Raw genomic sequence first — 26,926 nt, 5'->3', positions numbered from 1 at the left:
CTAGAAAGCAATCTCCCCAATATTTAAATTAATATTTGCAATGTCCTCTCCATACTTTCACTTTTTTTCCCTAGCTATCTTACTTTATCTTTACTTCTCCTGTATTTTGATACCAAATCCAGTTGTCTGAGTAACAATTCTGATGCCCTCAAACTCATCATGCAATGCCATGTAAGGATCAAATGAGGACTTTGTCTAAATTCCTGGAAGTGTGAAGCCTAACAGATAAGATATACTGGCATGCAGCCTGTGACAGCATTTAGGAGGCCAACACCCCATCTCCTCCAGAGTCCCCACAGATCTGGGGGACTCACACTGTACACACAGCCCATAGGCAAATTAGAGAGAACAGAGTCAGTTTCAGGGACAGCAAATGCCCACAGATCTCCTAACTGACTACCAATTTCACTTCAATAAATACTGTCAAAAAATTTCATATAATCAGTTGTGTCACTTACCTGTGGTGCAAATACGCTTTTTGTCAGATCACCTCCTGTTCAAGAACTCTAGAAAAAAAACCCACACAAACAAAACAGTTAGTAATTAAACTTATTTAAATCAAATCTTTTCCAGCCAAGTACCCATAAAACCTTCTAGTATCATTCTCCGGACAGAATTCAAGAATAGCAAGGACACATCTATAATGAAAAGTGAATGTCTGAGCATCCTGAAATCTATTTCATATTTGATAATTGGTACCTTTCTTCCATTTAGAGTTTTCATATTATGCAAATGCTTATATACTGTGAATCAATGCAGTATAGAAAGATAAGCTTCAAGTGCATTACGGACAATCAGCATAGACTAGAGCTCAGGATGCCTGGGTCTCCCTGAGCCTTTGGAAACAATCAAGGTTCATGGTGTTCATCCATTGCCTCAAGGGAAACACACATAGTTTCAGTGACATAATGCACACAAAGTGATATGAGTTTTTGTAGCAAAAGTATGACCTGCAAATGCCTGTCCTTCATAAAACAGCTTTCAATAGCATGGTCATCAAATCCAGATTATATACTTTACAGACCCCAAATGTGCCCACATTTCAGACCCTGAAATAGAAAACCTTATTCTTACACCAGAGTATAAGAATTTGTTTATCAATCAAGTTCAAATGAAGTTCAATAAAGGTCCAACTATAAAAGGCAGAACACTATTTCTTGAAAATTCTGAAGCTCTGCAAGACAGAGAGGGTTCAGCAAAGGGCAACCTTAGCTGGTCTCAAACACAGTCTGAGGTAGAATAGAGGGGGAGGGAGGAAGTCAGAGAGAGAGAGAGAGATAGAGTGCCAATCTCTTCTAAAGAGGTGCACCAGTAACAGGATGGGAAATAATCAAAACCAAGTTGCAAGAAGGAATATTACAATTAAATATTGTTAAAGTGGGAAAAAAAAATCATCATTAGGACAATAAAAAAATAACATATAGGGCAGAGATACTGTGCAATCCCTGCCACTGGAGATGTTCAAAACTTGACAGGACCAGTGCTGAGGAACCTGATCCAAGCTGGCCTTGCTTTGACCTGAGAGCGTCAATTGTTGCTGACTTGCCTGAGGGTTCGTAGCCTTCACCTGACACCAGGGTGGAGAGGAGCAGGCCTCTCCTTGTGGTCAGAAGAGACTGAAATCTCCTCTACCATCAAGCAAGTGCAAATTTTAAGCTGGAAGAACCTTGATCTTTTGTTCTGTGTATCAAAATTAATGGTGGTTCACAGTATGTTAATGAGTAATCAAATAACTGGTAAGTTTTCTGCAGAGAAAGCCCAGACCTCCAGCAGGCAAACTGCCCCATCATAATGGCATCTTGCACCTGGAAACCACTGTAAAACAAGCAAGTCACATGCTATTTCATAGATGTATTAAACTACTTCCTGTTGTGGCTTCCTTAAAACCCAGTAAAAAGTGAGATTTGATACAGAATAGAGGCAAACACCCTGCTGTGCCTATCTGATACAGAATAGAGACAAACACTCTGCTGGGCCTATCTGGTTTCCAAACAAAAGCCTAGGGTGGAGAAGGGGGGAGGCAGTTAAAGCTCATAGTAGGTGTGGCTCTACTGCTGAAATTCTGGAAACATCACATACCAAATTCATTAAATCAATTTTCAGTTCCTAAATATTCACAACAGGTTGCCCTAGAGGTGGCCTAGATTACCCATTCTTTGTAAGAAAGGGAAAGCTTAGCTAATATTGCCCCCAAAAATCTGAGGGCAGCCTTTGTGAAATACTTTGTGTTACTCAAGAAGGAAACGAACACAACTTTTGAAGAGGTGCAACACTGAGGCAGAACTGTTCACAGAAAGTGACTTGTCTCTGGTCATAGAGGTTGAAATAAGAGCCAGTTCACACTTCAACCTGTGATATCAGAGGACTAGGTCCCAGTAGGAATCCAGTCAGCATAATAACACTGAAGAGAACATATTGTCTTATATGGGTTTTATATTTGCTTCTACAAACAGCTCCAGAGACTGTTAAACACAGAAATCAAACTGAAATGATCAGAATAGAGCAAACTTAATAGCAGACAAATTCGTACAAAAGTTTTGAATTCAAGATTACAGTGAATAAAACACTAGACTGGATTGCAGGAGAGACAACACAGAAATGAAATGAAACCACTAAAAGTTTATGAAGCATCTCTCTTTCTCATTGCTCATTTCTTTTGCTACCCGACCTTCATGTTGCAGAGTTTCAGAAACCAGCATTTCACACTATCCATATTTAAAAGTGACCCCTACAGAATATTTTCAGTTTAAATAAGAGTTTGTGCTTTCTTGGTTTGTTTTGGGTTTTTTTCAGCTATGCCTTCTGTCAAGTGCCCACCAAAGTACTTGATGAACCATGCCAGTCTTCACCATCCATGAGTCTTATATAAATTTTCCTGGCTGGAACTACAGGTGGCCTACATCATGGGATATATTTTTCCCTTACATCTTAGAATCGTAAAATTTATAGCAAGAAATTCAAACCAACATAAATTAGTAATTCAATCCCTGTATTCCAATTTAATGAACCAGAGGTTACATTACTTTATTGTTTTGTGCCAGTGGACCAATCATTTGGTTTACAGATGGAATGTAGTTCTTTGTTAATAAATAAATGCATAAAAATAAAGGTATCCTCAATGCAATTATGCTGATATCCCTCAGGAACCAGAATGCAATTATTTAAAATATTATTTTCTTAGATTACTCTCAAGAAAATAAGGAAAGAAATATGAAATTTGTGTCCTCTTAACTTAAACTCATTTTAAGAGCATCAACAATGATGCAGGTAGTCCCCAGTGGCAACTGAGAAGCACTTAGCCAGAAAATTGTTATTGGATTACAGTTCTGGCTTCATAAAATGTGGCTAAAGATTATTTTAGACATCCATGGAATGACCCATTGTCATAACTGGTATGACAAACAAGTGACAAAGTTATTCTACTCAGCTATTTTGAGGATTTTTCACATCACAACAGTAACTTGGGGCTGTATCAGCCTACAGAGTTTTGATTCAATTATAAAAATAACTCACAATAAGAATAATTCTAGCATAAATAATTGAATCTCTCCGGAGGAAAAGAAAAATCCCCACAAACATGTTCATATACTTTCAAGTGTTCCTGATGTATAAAGAATTGTGAAGTGATAGGGTGATCAGAAGTCAATTCCAATTGAGAACTACCTTTCAAACTCACTGGTCTTCTTTATTAAGACAAACAAGATGAAAAGGGCACCAAAGGACACTGCATGAGTTTTAACAACGTGCAAACTGAAACCACTTAGGTACCACTAAGGTTCATACGATCCTTTTCATTTCATTTTACAGTCTCTTTCAAAAAGATGATTTCCTGCATGAGAATCCTGCCTCCCATATTTTAATCTGCTGATAAGCACCCCCCTCCACCCACCCACTAATGTGACTATATAGCAGATGCACATGTGCACACTTAAATAAATGCAAACAAGAAATAAAACTCTTCACCTTCACATTTGAGGTCACCAGTGGCTACTGGCAACACAGTAAAAATCAGAACCTTAATCAAAAACCTAACATGGGATTTAATTTCCTATATAAGGTCTTTGTCATTTTTCTTCCCTGCCCATTACACAGTATGTCTTTGCTCATATAATTACATAATTAACATCCTCAGCACCTATTTCATCCCTTGTTAATTTTGCTAAATATAAAAACAGACATGCTCAAGGAAACAAACTTGGCAAGTGAAGAAGCATAAACAATTTAAAAGGAAAGAAATAAATCTACTCACATCCTGATAATTGGTATGTGTAACTGAGCACTACTAGGTGCTAGTAATCCACATGACGGCCTTCTGACTAGAAGTGCACATGCAAGAACTGCTTTTGCTGGACTGACAGAGATCACCTCAAAGTGTGGGTACAAGGAGGTCTTGGTTTTGTTTTTCTGTAAGCAGTGTTGAGGCTTGTAGCACCAAAAGGGCAGGAGTGGCAGTTGATAAACCACATTGGTCTCATAAAACCATTGGTTCCCAAATCTTTTTTCTGAAAATCAAAAGGATTGTGGATAGGGTGGGTGGATGGAGAGAGGTAGATAAAGTTGGCAGCTAAAAGCCCTTAAGATTTTGCAGTTTATTCCACAGTCCAAATTCACATTTAGCTCCCATTGCTCTATGACTATCATCATAATTCAATTGAAGATATGAGTGTGAAGATTAGAGGCCAGCAAAGGGTTCTTCCTTCACACCTTTGACATGAAAGAAGAGAGCAAGTAGCAAAAAGTCTTTAGTAATCAAACAATTGGTAAATTTCCCAAAGTTTTGATTGATTCACCCTTGGCAAGCAAATTAGCTGTTTTATTTCTTCCTCCACAGTGTCCAAAAAATAATTCTGTCCATCCTTGTGAAAAAAGGAAAATTTCAGATAGTTTCTATTTAGTGGGGTGGCAGAGGCCAGATCTTTGTTCATCCTAACACACAGATCTTCACATATAAGACCAGATTTTAAAACTGTTACTCACAAAAAAATTTTCTTTGTTCCCTGAATGATACCACCAGGTCATGGAGGGTGGTGTGATTAAATGAAAGGAAGAGGATCACTAACTGTTGTTTGCATCACAGACATACATTTAAACTTACTGCTTCCATAGAGGATACTGTCTCTCTATGCAAATGCACAATATAATTTGATCCAGCAGCTTACAAACAGAACTCAGAAGTCCTTCTCATTAAGAGTTAGCATTGAACTTGTTTTGTCACATTCACCAGCCACCCAGCCACTACAATCTTGAAATAATTCAGCAAGCTTTGTCCCCCGGTGTACTGTGCTGACCTGCTTATCGCTAGACTTCTGTTTAATTATCCAAAAGTGCACAAGAAAACAGAAAGTCCAGTCTGAACCCTGATGATGTCTCAGCAATTTCTTCTCCCAGCACATACTATTTCAACAGCCAGTGATCACTGGAGTTAAAGTGCACACAAGCAGCTGAATAGGATGCAATTCTTATTCTTATGATGAATATCAGGGTCAGAGGTGAGTGCCAGATAACACATAGCAGATGTGGAGGGAGTAGGAGGAATTCTATTTACTTTGGGTGACCACCTACGTTTCAAGGGAGATGGGGGAAGCTAGAACTGCAAGATAAAGACTGTTTAAAGATGGGATTGCACAATATTGTGCAGGACAAAGATACATACTTGTATATAAACACAAACTATTGTTGAAATATAAGACAGTGTGGCTCAAATTAACCACCCATGGAATGCGACTCTTCATGAAACAAATAGGAGAAATCTTTGGAAAACATACTTTATACCATATGATTACTTCAGCTGATACTGAAAAGTTCCATTTCTCTTTGCCTGTATTTCTTTCCATTTCAGATTTTTTTTCAGATATTAGAAGCAATGCAGCCTTACAAAGGGGAAATGGAGAAAGTCTGATCTCAGCCTGAGGGTAGTTCTACATAGCCACTGAGAAGACTGCAAAATGCAGATGACACCACATTTACAATCTTTCATTATGGGACAAGAAAGTACTGCAAGGTATTGGAAGCTGCCTGGATCATCAGTCCAGACTGTGCAGAAGGGACATGAAACTGCTTCAAACAGACATACAAAGATGATGCATGGAGCTGGAGATCTACAAAAGTTCTTCAAGTTGGTAAAACTATCAGCAGCCATTTAGCTGCTCAGCTTTTCACAGCCCATGGCAAGGGATGAGGAAGCTTTCACCTCCATACCATCAGCTGTTAACTCCCAAGCAGAAAGGAGGCAGCTACTGTGAGAGACAGGTGAGAAGACTGATCACTTCAGTTATACCAATGAGTTTACTGTGCGATCAATGACCTTTAGTTCCCCTGCTCCCTCTTCCTCTCCCAAAGAAATCCTGAAAGTCATTAAGTATCTTGATGTTTTCCATATGTATGTTTCTACAAGTTATAAGGTCAAAGTGGATCAGTTAGGAGAACTTAAAATCATCAGAAACGACTGAAAAGGAGAAAGGTAGCAGGGAAAGCAGCAATTGCATAAAAGGAATAAACATAAACAACCCCCCCCCCCAAAAAAAAAACAAAAAACTAAACCAAAAAACCAAAAACCCCAAAAGCCCACCCTCAAACTAAACTTATCCAGGGACAAGTTGCATTTTCCAACATTCTACAGGCATCCATTTCCTAGACTACTGCAAGCCTTCATGAAAGCTGTCTCTATAAAGTCTCAGCAAACAAATGGATAGGTTTGGTTGAAAATCTTGCCTCAAATAATTACATACAATTTTTAAAATAGGCCAAATAGTTACATTCATATAATATGATCCAGTCAGTTCTCAAAATAGAATAAATGGGACTGTCATTGTAATTTTTAACTAGTATTTACAGAAAAACTAATAGAGACTAGTCATCTCTGGAAGATCTGATCTCAGAAACCAGTTCAATCCAAGAAGGGAAAACAAAACCAAATAATTCCACCACGCAGATATTACCAGATAACCTACTAACTTTCTAAATTAGTTGTTACATTTATTTCTTTATAAACTTTGGTCTGGATGTTGAGAATTCAATCTGTTTTTTTACACAGTACACAGCAAAGAAGTAAGTTTGGCAAATGGCCTCTGAACTACTCTGAACTCTGAAGATACAGTAGGACAATATTTTTAAAGATATCCACAGTCTCATTTAGAAGATGGATTGAAGTGGAATATGGAATGCAATTTAAGTAGAAAATCCAATAGTTTTCAATTTTAAGTCTTCTATGCAATGGACATCTCTTTTCAGGTAAGATCAAAGATAATTTTAAAAGATCCCAAGTCTTTAAAGCTGAAATGTATTGCAGCATGAAGCAGTCACTCTTTTTCAAAACCAAAATCTGCAGAAAATTCTGATATTGCTAAAGTTTGGCTGAAACAAATAAGCAAAATTATAATGATTTCTCAGAAAACATAAGGGAATGTATCCCTATCTCTCCATGTTAACTTTTGGTCTATTGCCACACTTCCACTTTGGCAATCAAATAAAGGCATGTGTGGCAGCCTGAGGGTTAAAGCAAATATTCCTTCTCTTTGACAGATGGTTAATTCATGGTCATTACTACTAAATTCAATTGCTCAATAACTCAGATATGACAAACGTGTGTAGGAATATATGCCAGGGCACCTTTCTAGGAATCCCAAAATGTAATACTTCTTCCATGCTTTCACCATACATCCTCACACTGAGTGTGACAGTTTGAAACAAATGTAAGCTCCCTGAGCACTTCAACTCCCTCCTGCCACCCTTGCTACATTAGAGGGGAATTCTAGAGTTACTGTGTCTCCAGACCCAGGATGGATCAATGGGCTTGGCTAAAACAACTATCTTAGTATATGTAATGCAAGCCTAATATATATTTTTTTAGGCCTAACTTTCCCAATTCTGTGGTCCAAGTATCACGACTTAAGCAATCACAGGGAACTAATTTGCAGACAAGGTCAGAGTTTGACTGGCACTGAGTGCTAGTAGGTCTGCTTAAAAGTTGTCCGGAATGCCTTTAAAACAGACCATATCTAACTTAACATTTACATAAATGGTGAGCTGTGCATCCATTTCTAGCACACAAAGATTCACAGTGAATCTAACAAACTGCCATTCTCTCTCCATTACCATCACCTATTACAAACCCAGTCCATTTTATGTGGTGACAGGCACAAACATATTTTGGCAAATGTTCTTTAAGAATAATAACAATTTAAAAACCAATTCCTTTTACCTTCCTTGAGTTGTTACAGCAAACTGAACTTCTCCTCTTCTCTGTTCCCACTGACATTTCTAAATTGGCTAGCACAAGAAAGCACCGCAAAACACCTCCGCAGTTCACTCAGTGAAGTTGAAAGTCTTCCACTGACTTCAAAGGCGTTTGGATCAGGCCCAAAGTCAGCATCCTAACATGTGAGCACAGACTACCAAGCCACAGCACTGGATGGAATCTGTGCTATTTATATGCTATTGCTGAAGCAGTGCAGGAAGCTTACAGAACTTCAGGTCTCCAAAAGCATGTGCTGTTCTTTCATTGTTACTTCTTAGAACATTTTGTGAAGTGTCGCCAATTCCTGCGCTGATAGAAGTTAATTTACAGGTTTCTTATCTGAACCACAGAATACAGGTATCACAGATTGGCCTTGCTTTTGACATCCTATATGCACAAGTATTTTATTCATGCCTCTCTGTAAAGCCCTGAGATGTCATATTTTTAGTTAGAATATGAACCTTCTAAAGCAGAAACCTTGCCTTTACCTGTTAGTAACTCACTTGGTACACTATTGGCATTACGTAATATGAAAGAATTTGAACAATAGTAAGTAGGAAAAGCCACTGTGCTATTTTTCCACCACAACCATTAGCCTTACTCAGAGTACTTTCATCACAAAAAACTCCAGGCAAACATGTGCAAACTAAACTTTACCCATAAGCTTTTGAAGTATCTCAAGCCAGAGAAGGAACTGAATCTAACCTTCAGCATACTCAAAGGAAGTGAATCCTTTAAACCAGTTCAGGTAAAATATTTACAGTGTCTCTTTCAAAGACCTGCATTAGCACCTGAATCAACATCGACTTGTTTGTGTGCCATTTTAAAGTACAGCTGCTTGTAACCATAGCCACAGTGGACCTAAGAGATGCTAAGATGTCTCAGCTCCCACAGCTAAAGAGAGTTAAAGAACAAGATATCTCATAGGTCTTTCTCAACATCTCATACAAGCTAGCCTTTAGCAATCAACTGCTCTGATGTATGGTGTGTTTAACTGCCTCTCATTCTCTTGATCTCTAATTGAATTTGTAAACTCTGCTTATAAGAAATTTGTAGAATTGAAGTAAAACTAAGGGAAGAGTTCCATACTCTCAACAGTCTGGTGCCATATGGGGCGGCACACAGTGTTGAAGGTAAGCAAACTGGAAGAGAAAATGTGCAAATTCCTCTTGCCGTTTGCATCCAAGCAAAAAAACTTCTGGTAAGCAATCAAATTGTTTTAAGTTATAAAAGTGCAACAGAACATCTCATCTCTTCTTCTCAAAAGATAAAGCTTTCTTTTGTCTCTAATTAAAAAGATTAATAAAGTAAGAGAACACATCAGGTTTGCATCAATCATTGCCCATGTGGTTCTTATTACTGTAATTAAAAGTTATCTCTTCAAAATTGTTGGATGAAAGTGCCATGATCTGCAATTGAAAACACATTGAAGGGAGTTATCCACCTTACTTGACTATTTTAAGACAGTCAAACTTAATAACACTGTGAAGGTAATATTCAAAAAAGTCTTTAAAGGCAATTTGTCAGTAAAAGTGTCCTATGAACCCTCTATTGAAGAATGTGAATAGTGCTAAGGCCTCTGTTAAAAAAATAAATTAATTGAAATAATGAAGATTTTTCTAAATGAAGTTTTTTAAAACTTAGACAATGTAATTCAAATTTTTACCTTCAGGGCTCATTAGGTCCTGTATATATAAGGACTGCTCATTTCCCCTGGGGTGAATCTTTTAATGTGTTTAGATTTTCACACTGAGTGGGCCAAATTTAAAATAATCCTGAACAAACCTGATTCTTTTGCTGACATGTCACCCCATATTTTACATAAAATAATGCTCCATTTTGACATCCAGCTTGGGATGGGATTTGGAAAATGGGTGATCTAAGCAGAGACTTTTTGTACATGCAGGACCGTAAACTTACAAATCTGTGAAATAGAAAAGCACTGCAAATAGAATGTATAATTTAATTACAGTACCTTTCATTCAGATATTAGTGTACCACAGTTTTAACATCAAGCTAATTACATCAAAGCTAGTAGCATGCTTAAAACCAATGCTTTTTAAAGCTTTCTTTGGGTAATGCAACTTAAAAGGGTTTTCCCCCCACTCTCTTTATCTTCACTGAATGCAAGATTTACATTTTGGCATAACAGACAGTGACTTCATGGAGTTCTTTCCAAAACTGTTCAGGGTGTAAAACCACTCAGAACCTTTGAGAAAGGTTTACTGGATACCATTAAAAAATATTTAATGAGCAGAAAGGTATCTCCTGTAACATAAAGAAGAAGCCTTTTATTTAATAAATCATAGGGAAACACCAAAGGGTGTTAAAGAAGAACTTGTTTGGGTTTTATTGTGAAAAAGGAAATAAAAATGTTTTCCTGCCATCTTTATTTACATTTGAACACTGCTACCCATTTCCTTCTGCAGTTTGTGAAGTCCAGCAGTCTCTTGCATCTTCTTTCCAGTTACTAACAGACACCTTGACCCATGCTCATTGGATTTATATGACAGTGGATTTATGTGACAAGAAAAGAACAGACTGTCTCCAAAGGCTATTTAGAAAACTAAGACTGCAATTTGCCCAACAATTCTCAGCTATAAAAACCAACTTTAATTTCAATTTTTGCTCAGATGGAATTCTCCAGCTCTCAGGAAAAAAAAATAACAAGGAACACAAAATGAGAAAAGTGCAGACTTTTTAAGCAAGACTATGGGAGGAAAGTGGCATAACATATTGACGGTGTGTCTCTAAAATTTCCTATAGAAAAATTACCTGTATCAAAGAAAGTGTGGAGAAAAAAAGAACAGTGATGCTGAATATGACAAAAAGCTTGTTTAGGTTTAATACATAGGAGGAATTGTTCAAGGACAGTTAAATGTGACCCATTTAGTACACCAAGGTCTCACATACCCATGGTACTCTGCTGAGTAAGTGCTGATCATGCAAATTAAGCCTGCCTGGGGATACACAGTGCTTTTCAGTTGCAGTTTGAATTTTCCAAGTTCTCAAAAAACTTTTAGAGATGTGGATACATATTACTAGGTCACTAGGGCTACTTCCATTTCTTCAGTTGTTGCCTCATTTAAAAAATTCATTTTGTCTGATATTCTTGAGTCTTCTGGCACACAAATCCATTTCCAGTAATATAAAAATATAATTATTGCTACTAGCTGTGTAATTTAAAGTGTGGATAGGCAAGTCAATATGAAAAGGTGACCCAAGACAAATATTTGAGCTTCAAGAGAAAAGAAGAATAAAAATCTAGTGGTCATTGTGACTCTAACTCAAAAGTTCAGCAGAGTCTTGAAGTCATCAAAGTTAGAGCAGAGCATGCCCTCAGTATTCACTGCATTCATGTGTGATACCTTCTGGACAGCCTTACACTTATTGGCTTAGAATCTTTCCCAGATCACAATATGCTTACAAATCCTACTAGCCATAATTTGGGTTCATTATGTCTGAGCAAATGCAAGGAAGTCCAACTACATGCCACCTCTGAAACTGGCATCAAACACCCAATCAAAACTTTACAAGGTAGGTAAAGATTAGCGTATGAAGTGAAAGGGCTAAGAAAAATATGAGTTAGAAACAGCAATGTCCACTTAACAAGGGTACAATGTGCCCACTGTCTGAATACAAAAGAACACAGACAGACAACCTTTTTCATAATTTTACTATAATGATATAAATTTTATCCTTGAGGGAAATAATGCTCTAAAACAAGTTGCCCTAACCTTCATTCCCCAAATATTTCTCTAAAAGAATAAACTGCTTTTCCTATTGCTATTTTTAGTAATTAAAAATTCCATGGTCTGGAGTCCCAAAGAAAACATCACTCTGGATTCTGGATGCGTTCCATGATATCTTGAAACATTCTTAAAAAATGTATGCAGCCAGTGTTGTGATCCCCACTGGATCTGCAGGGACCCATTAGGATCATGAAGGGAAGCATTTGGTTGTAACAAAGCGAGCAATTTAGCATTACTCACTGGAGCTGAAGCACAGCACAGTGTGAAGCTGCTATTGTTCTCCTTGGTTTCTGAGGACACTCAAGGCCCAACCTACCCACAGCCTAATACACACTAAAATCAGAACCAGAGCCTGAAGCCTCTCAAGTCAAAAAGATGAACAGGGGAGTGAAGCTGAGGGTTTCCCCCACCCTCCCAAAAAATGACCATGAAATATTAAAGATTGCTAGAAGCCATTTCATTACAAATCTCTTTTGAACTGTTTGTGCAACTGAAGAAATGGATTATCTTATATTATCTTTGTGTTTACAAAAATAAGAGCTGCTGTATACTAACAGAAAAGCATATGAATGCCTGCTTCTATAGCTCACTTAATATGATCTCCTTCCCTTTGCAGAAGCAAATCTACTTATAAGGTAATTGTTGCAAAATACTTTCAAATGACTGCCACCTCAACTCAATGCCAAAGCAGGGGTACATTCAGTGAATGCTATGGAGTTCAGGCTAGACCCTGGAACAGCTAACACAATGAGACATAACACTCTTCCAAAAATGTCACTTCATTAGTTACTAAGTGAAAAAGGAATGTGAGTGCTTGAGGAAACTTAGGGTAGACTAACTGCATGTGCATGTTACATATATACACACCTGGTATTTTGTGCAAGTAAACACAGGCATTGTCAGAAGAAGGATGCTCTACTACGCAGGGCACCAAGACAGTCCCTGCTAGCAATATTCTCTTTATGTTTGTGTACTTATAAAAATGGCCCAAGATAGAAATAGCTCATAGCGACCAACTCAGAAAAAAAAAAGATCAAAAACACTAAGAGACAGTACACTTAAACCCTCACTTATTAGTATTAACAGTTATGGTGTGAGAACGACAGAAATTTGACCTTGCTTAGTTAGTGTTTTTAAGCCACAGAGACAAAGTGGGTTTCCTATAGACACTATAAAAAACTGCACTGTGAAAGCATTTATAGGGTATGAATTTCCAAGCACACAGTGAGGTTTTATAGCTATCTCAGACCTACTGGGCTAAATCCTGAGCCACTGAAATCAACACTGTTCCACTTAGTCTAGCAGCGCTGCACCAATTTACATCACCTGAGGATCTTGCCCGGAAAGTGTAATGGGACTCCTGTGGCCTCAGCTTTCACAGAACAATCTGACACAATACAACATAATCTAACAAACCCAAGAAATTTGAAATTAGGACTCCTGCTCTCCCCATATTTCACCCACTTGTGTTTAAGTGCATTGCTGCAGAGGCCTTGATATTACACAGTCAGTGCACCAAAACAGAACCACAAGAAAAATACTACTGACTTCAGCATGACTCATATTTATTTCAGTGAGATCTTATTTAAGCAAAGAGTGAGTCTGCGCTAGGTTGAGTGACCACTGTGATATTAAAATGTAATAGGCTTTTCACAGTCTGGTTTCAGATTATACCATCCCCTGTGTTATGGCCCTGGAGTAGGCGCCAAGCTTTGTTTCGTTGGGATTTCAAATGTAAACATTTAGATCTGGATACCAGCTTCCTCTTATATTGTAAATGACGTCCCCGAAATTCAGAACTAGAATGTTATTCTTGGCTGACCAAAGTCAAATAGAGAGATATTCTACAATTACAGTAATTTTGAAAGAGTCTAACTATCCAAGCACATTTTATCAGCTGGCACAAAACTAACATTTCTGCATTTACTTCAGTGAGCCTAAATATCTCACCTGAGTTGAAGGATTGACCCTTACATATCTACAATCTCTGTTAAATTACTTGGTATCAGTGACATGAAGCACTAGGCTCTGGCTGAAATTCCATGAAAGATGGATTAAAGGCCATCACTGGACAGAGACCATAGGGCAAAAACATATTTCAGAAAGGAAATTTCATGTCTCAAATTCTCTTCACAATGAAAGGTGACCTTTGATATCATTCTTGCCTTGCTCTTTGTATAAACTCCTTTTGCTTTCAGTACAACTGAAACAGATGAGCACTGTCTTCATTCTTTCCTTAGCATCCCCATTTCAATATTCCAGACTCAACCATCATTTACCCCAGCAGTCCCCTACTGTGCATCTATCCCTCAAATCCTAAATACCTGTCCTCCCAATCTGTTCCGAGGCCAAATACAAATGAGTCTTGTGCATGCAAGTTCTATTATCTGCAGGCATAAATGACAGAATCTACTGCCTAAGCATGCAAGTGTTACCTATCCAGATCAACCAATGTGCCATTGTGTATTAAGGGGCAAAGGTTTTTTGTACAGAAGGAGAAGCCTATTAAGTGTACCTTTGAAACTGTGGCCCTAAAATTATGCTCAGGAAAAAGAAGCACCCCTGCCTGTAAAGAGTAGGTATTCTCAACAAGTATAATTTTTTTCACGCATCTTAAATCACTGGAAAACCTTCAGAGGTTGAATCGCCCTTGCTCATAGCTCTTCAAGATTCACCTGGCGCCTTTGGTGATACTATAGTGTATGTGCGATCTATCCAGTTAAAGTGTTCAGACAAAGAAACAACATCCCACTAATATAGATTAACTGCAGCATTCAATAGACTTCAAGTCATAAAAACATACAAGGAAGTTTAACAACTGGTTCACCAGGAAGACACTGTGATAGGTAAGTGAGAACTTGAAAAGCGAGATGACATTTCTGGTTTGTGGTCATTTTCATTTTTAACTAAGGCATGTTTTCTTTTAAATGATGCAAATGGCAAAATTTTTATGTCTATTCACCCACATCCAGATAAAATTAGATGACAGACTCACCACCCCACCCCTTTTTTCCTTCTCTTTGAAATCCAGGAACATTAATTCTAGGACTGAGTACTTCTAACACCTAAGTTTTGCCTCAGGCCAATTTACCAACTATCACAATCCCCTCCTGAAAAGGTCTGAAAATGGAACATCTTATTTACCCCTCATTAAGGCAGGACATGGTTCATCCTCTACATTTTCTGTATCTGTATTTGAAGTCCAGGTTTGGGCTCTATCAACTCAGTTCTGTTGCCAAGCTGTACTGAAGAACTGAATTCAGTTCAGCCTTCATCTGTGCTATCCACACATTTATATACACCTTCATACAGACTCCTGTTATCACTCAGTGTATGAATCAATCCCTTAGCAATTTATGATTTATGCAGCTTGCTAGAAGAGAAGTAGGCCATGGCAGCCTTGAAAGCACTTTAGCTTAGTTTTTACTCATGAAGGACATGTTGTCCTGTAATTATTCTGTCATTTCTTAAAAGGTGAAATCCTTAACAGGTTCATGCTCTCTGTGTGGCTATGTGTATGTGTGAGTTGATGTCTGAGCATGTCTCACCCAGTAGGAATCATCATTCCAAATTACTTTACAAGGAGCTACATAGAGCTGGACAGCTTAAAATGTGTTAAATATCCTTAGAGTTTATATGAATGGTTGCAGGGGGAGCAGGGGCAGAGTAGGATAAGGAGGAGTCAAGGAAATCGTTAATATGTTCCAATTACCCTGATTCACAAAATACACAACTGCATAAAAATGTCACTTTCTGTTTTGGCCCTGTTGGTAATGCAATGTGATGCTGTGTTTTCCTGTATCATTTAGTATGGGCAGTATCAGCAAAATGTGCAACTTTAAAATTACACAAATTTTCAAGTAATGTGTTCAGAGAAAGACTGAAAGGAAATTCTAACATTAATCAAAGATTTCAGGTTCTACTTGCAAGAATTCTGCAAAATATAGGCTAACATTAAAGTTAGTGGCTGAGAGGCAAAGGTTTTTCCTGCCTCAAATTAACTGTATCTTTAGTTTATTTGGAAAAGAAGCACCAAGAATACTAACTTCCCTTTTCTACACAAAATTCTGCCATTCAGCTTCAAGAAAGAGCACTAAGACATTGTAATACTTCCCCTTCCTTAGGTATGTCAGAATATTTGGAAAATTTCAATAAACTCCTAAAATGTTGTATGAATTCCATGAATCATGGGAGCTCTACAATAGATTCTCTCCCTAAGAAGTCCTGCTGTGCCTAACTAAATGCTTATCTGATATATTGACAATATGAAGCTAATGAAGTGTGTAAATACAGCATACTGAACCGTTTGCAGTGGAGAAAAGGTCAAACTGGACCTCAAACAAAAACGGGGGGGGGGGGGAATCCAGATTCTTCTGGTACTTCTGGCTAGTTGGGGTCACTTTTAAGTGAAGATTGGAGAGAAAGCAAGGCTGGGATTAGGACTCTTCAGGCTTCAGTAAAAGTAAGAGTAACATAACAGATCTCTCTGTTTGTTGGAAACTGATTGTGTGCTACCCAGCCCTTACTGTTAACCAGGGAATGAAGCATAAATTGGCCAGAGAAAAATCATGTTCAGTATGACCATGAAAAGGAAATGCCGTATCTCTCATGAGAAAGAATGATCTTGAAAGACATCTATCCTGCTCGCTGGACTGCTGGGGCTCAGGCAATATCCAGACTCTTAAGATCATTATCTGAACTGCTCTCTGAACCTCTGCTTCCGCACTGTCAGCTGCAATACATGAGGGCAGTTTACAACAGTGTTAGTTATTCACTTCAAATTTCCCAGCTTTAGTTAGTTTAAGTGAGACCCTTAATGTCACTTAAACATAGTGTTTTTGTGTTATATTTTAATTTTGAAAGGATTATCAAGAAAATCTACCCTTTCCGTTAACTTTCTTTGAAAAACGATTAGGCGTTTTAGAAGGGATCTCCAAATATCCTCACCGTGCCTCATAAGTTATCCACAATGAAACACGTATTGCAGATGAAAATTAAGAAAACGTAGAGGCAAAATATAAAGTTCTCAGTCTGAAATTACAAATAGTGTGTTACTTGGGAATGAAACATGAGCAAGCATTTTAAATCACACTGAAATTTTCTTTGTGTTGGTATTTGGCTCAGTATATCTTTATTGATAAAACGAGCAATTTATTTTTCTTTATATGGGGCTAACAATTACGCACCACTCAAAAGAATCTGACTGCTATTAGCTGACTACAGCACTTGCAAGGAAAAAAATTCCGTTGCCTTACACAAATGTTACCAGTAAGATTCCACCTAAGAAAAGCTTTGGAGAACTGCTAATGAGCCTTCTTTAGCTACTCCTTCCTAAAAGACCACATTCTGTAATCTTGAGCTGCAACTAATTTTCCTGATATTACATATGGAAGTCCCTGTGAAAACTAAACAGAGATAGGATGTAACAAAACCGCACTTGTAAATATGGTTCTTCAAACATAGAATCTGGCAAAGCTCAAAGAGCAGAGCAAGAGGTAAGACAGATTTCATATGCTGCTGTCTTTAGTGCTTTTAATGTACTTTGGATAATTATGTACTTCATGTCTTCCAAACTGAGTTACTTTGGTTTAAATCTATTCATAGAATATCTGGCTGTGTGTCTCTCCTAATTTTGTATAGTATTCTCTGGTCTAAAGCAAGCAGTTCCAAATTAAATAAACGAGCATACCTACTGCACAAAGCAATCGACTGCATTCCAGTGAAGCCCCTTTGAAAGCTGTGTCAAATCTCTGCTGACTCAGGGAGGGAAGTACCTCATTCCCTTTGCATTAGTCACCCCGCTAGAGATTAATCCTAACGAGCTTTTTTTACAGGCTTGGCTGGCACACCCAGGATTTGTATAACATACCTGTAACTTCAATATTTAGCCCAAAATATGCTCGTTCAAATCCAGATAGATATCAGCTTTTCCAGAAACTATTAACTGCAGTGTTACTGCAGGAGCTTATCGAACCCAGAATGAGGCCGGCCACAGGGCGCTTCCGCAGCTTTGGTAAGCGGCCATCACACAGCTCAGCACTGTAAAATCAGCATGGGCCAGCACTCACACAAACACCCGTGTAAGCCACACATCTCACAAAAGGTCACAGCATTAAAGAACAACAGTGTTCTCTTTTTCTTTATTTCATTATTCTCATTATCTCCTATTTCACTGAATTTTGGCAAACAGTGGGCATCTATTTGATGAGACTAGACTGTTTGCAGACTCTGTGATGCAGTTTCAAGCTTCCTCCCAGCTGTATCCTGCCCTCATTAGGCAAACAACCATGCCTTGGCCTTTTCCTCCCACCAGCATGAGAAAAGACTAACAAAATTTCAGCTCACAGAGAAAACAGGAGTTGCACACCTTTGATCACTGTTGAGTTATTTTACTCTAAATACAATGCCCCAGTAATTTTTACTGAGGGAACAATACTAAACTAGTAATCCATACCTACAATACCATCAAAACATCAGAAAAAAGATCTGTGATGCAAAAAAATGCTTGCATGCAACTTCACTTAGTTCTTTTATAAATTAAAAAAATGAAATAGCCACTGTTAGATGCATGGGCTAAAGCAAGAAGCCTCGTCTATTCTGGACCAAAGAGCTGGAAAATAATTTTCAGATCTGAAGAATTTTAAAAGAAGACAGTAACAAGCTCTTTCCCAGTTAAATGAAGGTACTGCTAGCTTGGTTACTGCAGCCAACCTAAATCACTGCAGCATCCCATGGAGTGAACAAGGTCCAAAGGACCAAACAGCTTTCCTCAGAAGTAAAAAAAAAAAAAGGTCATCACAGCTCACAGTCTAACATACTCCACAAAAGACACAGTCTGCAACCTGTCAGTTTACTGAGCACTAGTTCATAGTGCCCACACACTCCAGCTGCAGTCTCGCAATGGCAGCATGAGAACACAATAAGTAGCTTGGTCTCTATTAACAAGAAATAAAGTAGCAGAGCTGTGTTTCACCATGACAGACCACAATCACAATGATCATTCACTGTCACTCCCTACTGGGCTGGCAGCCTATACTCAGATTTTGACCTCTCCTAAGAATTCCTAAGGTACACACCATCCTAGTAGCTAAGGGCTATGTAAATGAAGCAATGCAAGTTGTGCATTGGTACACCTGACTTTTGGACATCCAGCCATGGAAGTGGTACACAACAAAACTGGTGTTAATGCCCAAGTTTCCTAAGAAAAGAACAAGTGCTTTGGGAAGTGCTGGCAGTAACAGTTTGGCACAGGGCTCTCAAAAGGAATCATGAGAACTGGCCAGGAAGATGCATGAATACAGGTTGGATCTAAGTCTCTATCTCTCTGAATGAAAGATGCTCAGGCAACTGAATAGACCAAACAAGGTGTCTCCAGCTATCCTGGAGCTACATCACAGAATTTTCTGCACCACAAACATTCCAATGAAAACAGCAGGCCTCTTTAATTTTAAATGGAGTTTTATAGCAGTGCCCTTTCTTCTTAAATATAACAAGATTTGAAATGTTCCTACAAATGCCCAAATTAGTATTTCCTGTGCCTGTTTTCCTAACCACCAGGCCATCAGACAGCCAGCATGGCGCAGGGACTCACCACATCTCCTGACAATCCATCTCATCAGCAACTCTGTGATTCATGAATGTTGTGAATAGTGCTCAGGGCCTGGTAACCTCAACCAGGGCAGAAGTCTGCAAAAAAAAAGAAGCCTAAAATCCTGTAGGACTTTTTCAGTCTCGGGACACCAAAGACACTACCTGGAAGCTGAAATGTGGTGTTGTTCTATTACTGCATACCTATGACAATCTTTTCATGAATAAGAGCTAAACCAATTTTGCCAGCTCCATGAAGCAGGAATTGCCTTTCTCCTGTGGCCCATGGGCAGGCTCTGACAGAGACCTTGCCAACTGTTTCTGTCCACACAGGCCTCACTGTGAAAAAGCTAAACAACAACACGACTTTCCATGCTGCACCATTTAGCTTTGGCTGAACGTGTAATCGTGTGTCTGTGGTTTTCCTGTTTGGGTGCCTAATTTAATTGGCTGAGTCCACTCCTTCAAGTGTGGAATGGACTCTGAGGGTATGAGGAATTAGCATGTTTCTGCCAGAGACATTCCACCCAGATCCCATGTTTGTTTAACATGTATAAACAGCTAAAATAAAATACTTGTTGACCTCAGTAATAAACAGAATATAAAATAGTGTGAAATTAAGCAAGACCAGCTGGGCTCCAGGAGAAATGAAAGGAACAGTTAACTTACACTACACAATGATCTGGAATGCAGACACACTAAGATGGACTGCTATTGATGTCTGGTTTTGATGCATTTTATATACAAAGTGCTGATTAGATCTAGCTACCAAATTATACCCTTTCGTATCCATATGTCAGTAATAAACAAAATTCAGAAGAGCAAAACAATTGCTCTGCAAGCCAAGTTTAAAATGTTGCATCATTGGCTGTAGAAGTGTGAAGTCATTACAGCAGTGATAATGATTCCATTGTTCCAGAGGCAAAGGAAAGGGGGGGAAAAAAACCCAAAAAAAGAACATTAAGAATTCTTCTGATCTAAGGCAGAATTTGTCCAGCCCTCAGGGACTCAGGAGAATTTCAGGATAAGCATCTGTATAGAATCCAGTTAGGAGCATTTGGGCCTCCAGATATATATACTGAAACCATAAACCAAGCAGCTGCTTAAGCAGAGTTTTTGGAGAACTTTAGAAAGTTCCCTATAACACAGGACAGGATGGAGGTACTCCCTTGGAAGGGATTTTTCTTCCTCAACTGGGAAGCAGAGTCAGGGACTCTGTGATACAGAAAGCACGATTCTATCTCATTGCATTATGCAATTTTGAACAAAGATTTCAAGCAGAAAAGTGACTTGAGCTGCAATTCCTGTGAAGGATGCTCTGCTGCACAGCCCAGACCACCCTTGTCTCTTTCTCTGGCTAGTCACTGTGCTCCAAACCTTTCCCACTTACCTTCCCTTGGGATTATACGTGTGGTGTTGTGGCTAACATTACCCTTCCAGCAAACTTTTCCTGGCAGTTGGACATTTTGGATCTTTTCCAGTTTGTTACAAACAATGTATATCAAATGCATTTATATTTCCAGTATCTCTTTTAAGAAAAAGAGGCTAAATGAGGAAATAAAGTCCAGCCCTTGGAAAAGCTGTATGGGAAATAAGTCTGTCAGGGCTAAATCACTGACAAAATAAAATGTCAAGGGGAACAGATTTAGAAGTCTATCAGACAAATTACTACTTATGTTTTACAGACAAATTACTACTTATGTTTTATTTCATTGGCAGCTGGACTGCTTTGATCTTTCATTTTCTGTTAAAAAGAATTAACTGGAAGTAGTAGACAGGATCTAGTTCTTCCTCCCCAGTGTGAGCTCACTGTTGAATTGCCAAACCAACAGAATGGCTTTTCCCTCAGTCAAAGTGTAGGTACCTTTTTCTTACCACCTAAGGGCAAGATTCCTCTCATCATCCATAGTGAAGCCTAAGCCCCAAGATGCAGCTTCCTGTGGAAGATCCTGCCTGTACAGTCGAGTGCCACTGTGCCTCTGAAGGCACTGGGACACCAGGTAGGTCACAGAAAACAGCAACTTTAATTTTACTCTGGTGATCATTTAAAAACACCACTTCTCTCCATTGCTTTTTCTCCCACAGTTCTTCTGTCATAAAAGATCAAGATGACTCAGTTGCCAGGTAAGCCAACATGATGGGGAACTGGCTCAAAATCAAAAGGAAACAAAGAATTTCACAGGACCACCTGTATCAATAGCAGAACATACCACAGCATCACTAGTCTGAATACCTGAACCATTAGCTAGAATCCAGATGAGAAATGACTGTCATTTGAATGTCTCTACCCGCCCTTTATTATTTTCCTTTATCTAGAAAAAGTTGGAATAAAGCAAAACTGAATTTTCATTCTGAACCCAGGAAAACAATTTTGGGACTCTATAGCCACCCTGGAAGACCATTCTTCTCAGGATGAAGACCCAGACTCCTCTCACCAGTCTTGAGCTTGATGGACACATGAAGGCATGCTCCAGTGGCCAGTAACATACACCCCATTGGGTTTTCTTGCCTAAAGAGCAGGTAATGCTCTGGAATACAGAGCTCAATATATTGCCATTGTAAAGGTTTGAGAATTAACTAGTAATGGATATTGGTCACATAGTCATGGTAGAGTGGATACATCACTAAGTCATTCATTTATATAGTACAGCACAGCTACAGTAATAATACTGTACATGTGGTGAGGGGGCCAACAAGGGAAAAATATTCTTCAGCATCCTGCACAGTCATTCAAGAGCTCTGTTTTAACTTCAATCACTTACTAAAGCTGCACAATACACAAGTACATCAGCTTTCCACCTTCAGGAACCTGACTCCAACACCTTCTTTTCACCCTGCTGCCTGGAACTTAACGCTTTCAGGATCAGTTAGCATCATCCAGCAGGAGCTTTTAGGAAGTCTGCTTTTAAAGGGGCTCCAGAAGTAAGGCTGGGGATTCAGATACTTCATCCAGAGACTGGAGCTAACTGGACTAAAGGAAGCAAAGACAAGGGATGCCTATGAAGACATACAAAAGGACTTTATGAGACAAATTGCTGCATGACAAATTGAGCAATGAAATTTAATGCAAGCAAATGTAAAGGGAAACATACGGAATCAACAATTCTGACCATGCATTTAAAATGATGGTTTCCAAGCTCATTACTGCACCAAAAGGAAGATCTCAATAGCCCAGTGTAGGTAACAAACTAGCCAGACAAGTAATGCAGGTAACATAACAGATAATGAAAGCCTCAGCTAAAAGAACAGTTGACAGGAGAAAACAGTAAATTAAATTTTAGGAGTCACTGTGAAAGTAGAGAGCATGACGGCATCAGTGCATAAATCCACAGAGCCCTTTTATCTGGTTCCGATCCTATTTCTCAAATGGATATACAAATAGAAAAGGCATGGAGAATAGTGTCAAGGATAATAAAATCTGCAGAATGACTACTGGATGGGAAACAATCAAATGTGTTGGCATAGCCCAGTATGGAAGACATGCCATAGGGAGGATAATATAGACACCTATGAAATTGGAAGTGGCATGGCAACAGTAACAGGGGATCCATTCACTGCTTCTTCCCATACAAGAGCTCAGAAGCACAACTAACACAAGCAGATCTCACACTCTAACCACTGTAACGTACAGTCAAGCTGTGGAATGCTGTCATCTTATTGCAGGGGTTCCATACTGTTGTCTCCTTATCACAAAAGTTTCATACCTTCTTGGTGTTTCTCATGGGCAGCTCCTCAGAGCACTAACTCTTTCTTCCTCACAAAGCAGCCAACTGACTCCAATTCCCTTCTCACCCAGCCACCCCACTCTGTTATAGCACTCTTCTTCTCATAGGTTACAGCTGTGGCCTGTTAAAGTCAGGCCTGTTCCTAATCTTTGATAATTGGCCCAGCTGCACTCCTTAGGGGTAAGATTACTTTCTACACTATCTGTATTTGCTTATATTCTATCCACCTACAGTGGAACACCTTGAAGAAGAATGACACAATAGATGCAAAGGTTTAAAGAAGTTTTGTGACTGGATTCTTGAGGGAAAAATTGTGAAGGTCTCCCAAGGAGAAAAACCTCTCTTCTGGCTCAGCAGGACTAGAACAGTGTGTTTGTGTTCAGAATAGTACTTCAGAGGGTAATAGCTACATTCTGATGATACCTGAGACAAGAATAGGGCTAGATGAACTTTTGGGTCTAATATGGCTCATCTCATATCCTTTCTCAATCATTTGCCTTTCAAGGTCACCAACTAAATTGTGTACACAGATCCTCCTCTCCTCACAGCTCTATAGGCTGAAAAGGTTTCCATCCTCAGCAACTTGTCATTGCCTCATTGCTGGGGCTCATATCAAATTTGTTAACTAGAACTGCTTCTTTATGCCCCCACCTGTTTTAGTGAAAACAAACCCTAGAGTGACAGTATTATTTAAACCAATTGAGACACTTTTTGAGGAATACAGGTTAAGGGTTCTCATCTGAGCAGCTCAGTAACAGTTCTGGACTAGGGATGTGACAACCATCTGGAAAGGCAGAACAGACTACAGACCTGTCTTTTCTTTCCTTCCCATGTTTGTTTTCCCAGAAATGAGGAGTATCAAATCACTCTGGCACAGGACTCACTGTTTGTGAATGAAGATGGCTGACAGGTTTTCAAAGTTTTCTTTTTATGTTCCTGTTGGTTTTTATTTTCACTGCTTCTTTGTTGGACCCATTTTCTCCACAGGAAGTTAAGGTTTGAAAAAAAAAAGTAAACAAAATCTCCACATCCAACGTGAGATATCTACTACTCTGTGATTCATTTAAATACTTTCCTGAAAACATTATCAAAAGGTTTTAACAATTGTTTATGTCTAAAAAGAGTGAACTCTTTCCAGTAATATTTTTAGTATGCCAAATTTGTTTCAGAGTGTGCACTATTACCCAAAAAAGAGAAACATCTCTATATGTTTCAATATGAACAATTTAAAGTTAAGAATTTTCAATGAAATCATACTCACTCTTAGTCAACTCAATGCAAGTAATTGATCTGACTGCAAAATTATTGTCTGCATTTTTCATCTTTTTAAGATGTGAATACTACTATCAGCGAAATATTAGAAGTAAATTATGATGCTTCCCATATTTATTTTGACTTTTTTTATTTGTAATCATCATATAGGGGAGATTTTTTTAAAAGTCTCTCTTGGTAGTTTCCTGTATAACTATCTGCATTAAATTGCAACAATCCTCAGCCAGTTTATCCAGAATACCATTTCTGCCCTTCAGAGTGCAACAAAGAACCACCACCTTACAACCTCTGTCTGCCTCTGTGGAAGGAAGCAGCATGGCCTTCAACAAACACCCTTGGGAATAAATTTAAAGAAAAAAAAACTACACGATTGCCTTTATATCCTATTTAATCAATCCACAGCCTTCTTCATCAATTCAGCTAGCATCAGTAAGAAACTAAGGATGAAGATCAGGGCTGTGTGCTAATGACCAAAGCTGAAAATGTATCCCAGTTCATTAAACATTTTCACTGTTTCTGTCTTCAGAGTTGATAATATGTTTTCATAAGCAGGCAGGTTATTAAAACCCAAACTGCCTGGTGAGCGCTGGGACATTATCCATTAACTTGTTTCTGAAGAGAACTGTCCACAGACAGCAGACAAAAAGGAGAATCTTTACCCCACTAACTGCTCATTAAAAATAGGTAAAAAGTGCTCCTCAAAAGACAGAACTTCACAAAAACACTGAAGTCTCAATTTAAATCTTGATGAAATCAAAAATAAGTAAGAACAATACCAATAGGCCAATTACATGCACAGGCAGCATATACCACACATCTTTGTTGCACTATAGAACAACAGAAGAGAACAAGCACTTTAAAGAAACACGGGGAAAAAATTGAAAATTTTAATATTTTTCTCTGTATTTGGTACTTCTAGGAGAATGTTCTTTTCTCAGGATCTGCATCTTTAAAACCAGGAAAACCTTCCAGGAAAAAAAAAAAAGACAACTCTTAGACAGAAGTACTGCTCTCAGTGATTCATTTGAAAGTACTGAACTCATAATCTGAACCTGAAATCTAAGAACCACCAGCTGGGCTGGGATTCAAAATTACATTGAAGGAGTGATTTTTTTGGAGTTGTGAGGTATTAAGTAGTAGAGGCAATTGTTTTTCTCACCTATTCCACAAGGAAACTAGGAAGAGAAACATGAATTAAGAAAAGAAGACAGTATTGTTGGACTATAGCATCTCACACTGCTGAACCAGAGGTTGCTTTAAAAAGGAACTTCAAAATTTTAAATGAACATTTTACAGTCAATCATTTCAAGACGGAGCTGGAAGAAAGACAAAACAAATAAGATAAAATTGTACATAGTAAATTAGTTAAAAAAGAATCTGTTCATGTACTGGGAGTTCACTTATAATAAAAGGGGCAAGAGAAGGTCCTGCCAAGTATCAGCATTGCTGCCAAGGGAAGGAAGAGGGAGTCCATGGAATATGAGGGAATATCCATAGGTCATGTAAAAAGAGCATGGAGAAAGCCTGCAACCAAAGGAACTACAGAGACACACTCCTGTACACTGTGTAAGGAATGCAGAGGGTCACAGACCTCTTCTATTTCAGTTTAGGAGTGATTAAAAACCGCTGTCAGCTGTCCACACCCAGCTGGGGAGATGCCTGGTGGGCAGGATTCTCTCCAAGTCCATGAAGTATCACTAGTCTATGTAATATACATTCATTTAACCTGCACTGCAGAATTTGCTACCTAAAATGAGCCCAACCAAAGCGAGGGCTGGCAAAACAGGTCCTGGCTCCCAGGAGTCAAGCACTGCTACTGGCCAGCAGCTGCAGCCAGCGTGCAGGAACGTGGCTCCTATGGGTGGGAGCGGCAGAAGAAATGTGTGCAAGTTAGGAACCCAATAACACAAACGGACTGCAGGATCAGGCAGAATTTTCAGCAAGACAACAGGAGTGTGTAAAATAAAGCAGGCCTGATCTGCTTTAACTCAGCCTTCACCCTTCTCAGCACACACGGGCACAAATAAGCATCCTTCCTGGAGCCAATGACAGCACAGGGCTGCATTCATTCCAAAGTAAATTACTCCCTTTCTTTGCATAATTTACACAAGTCAACCTCTTACAGTCACAAATTATAGCAACTTGCATCTTACAGGTATTTACAACCATGAAGTACTGGAGTTGGGTAAGGGAATCGTGATAAAAAGAAGAAAAGCTACAGAAAGCTCAAAAAAAAGATCAAAAGGGCTCTGCCAATGTAATAAGTGTGACAGTAAACACTCTAATTTCTTCATCATATTACTGGAAGTGGTGTTGCTATGGTAAACAAATTAATATATTTTTAATTCAATTTA

At 38.7% G+C, this 26,926-nt stretch overlaps 1 long non-coding RNA gene across 1 annotated transcript in view; it reads right to left on the bottom strand.

The window, feature by feature from the left end:
* LOC118689582 (uncharacterized) overlaps positions 1–26,926 on the bottom strand; it is a 489,442-nt gene that overhangs the window by 168,477 nt on the left and 294,039 nt on the right. The window contains exon 6 of the long non-coding RNA XR_008508531.1: positions 459–506. This is a non-coding gene — a long non-coding RNA (uncharacterized LOC118689582). The remainder of the gene's footprint in view (positions 1–458; positions 507–26,926) is intronic.

Source organism: Molothrus ater, chromosome 9 (assembly GCF_012460135.2).
Source record: "Molothrus ater isolate BHLD 08-10-18 breed brown headed cowbird chromosome 9, BPBGC_Mater_1.1, whole genome shotgun sequence".
Classification (NCBI taxonomy): Eukaryota; Metazoa; Chordata; class Aves; order Passeriformes; family Icteridae; genus Molothrus; species Molothrus ater.
The sequence above is the reverse complement of the archived record's forward strand: the minus strand, read 5'-3'. Positions and strand labels throughout refer to the sequence as shown.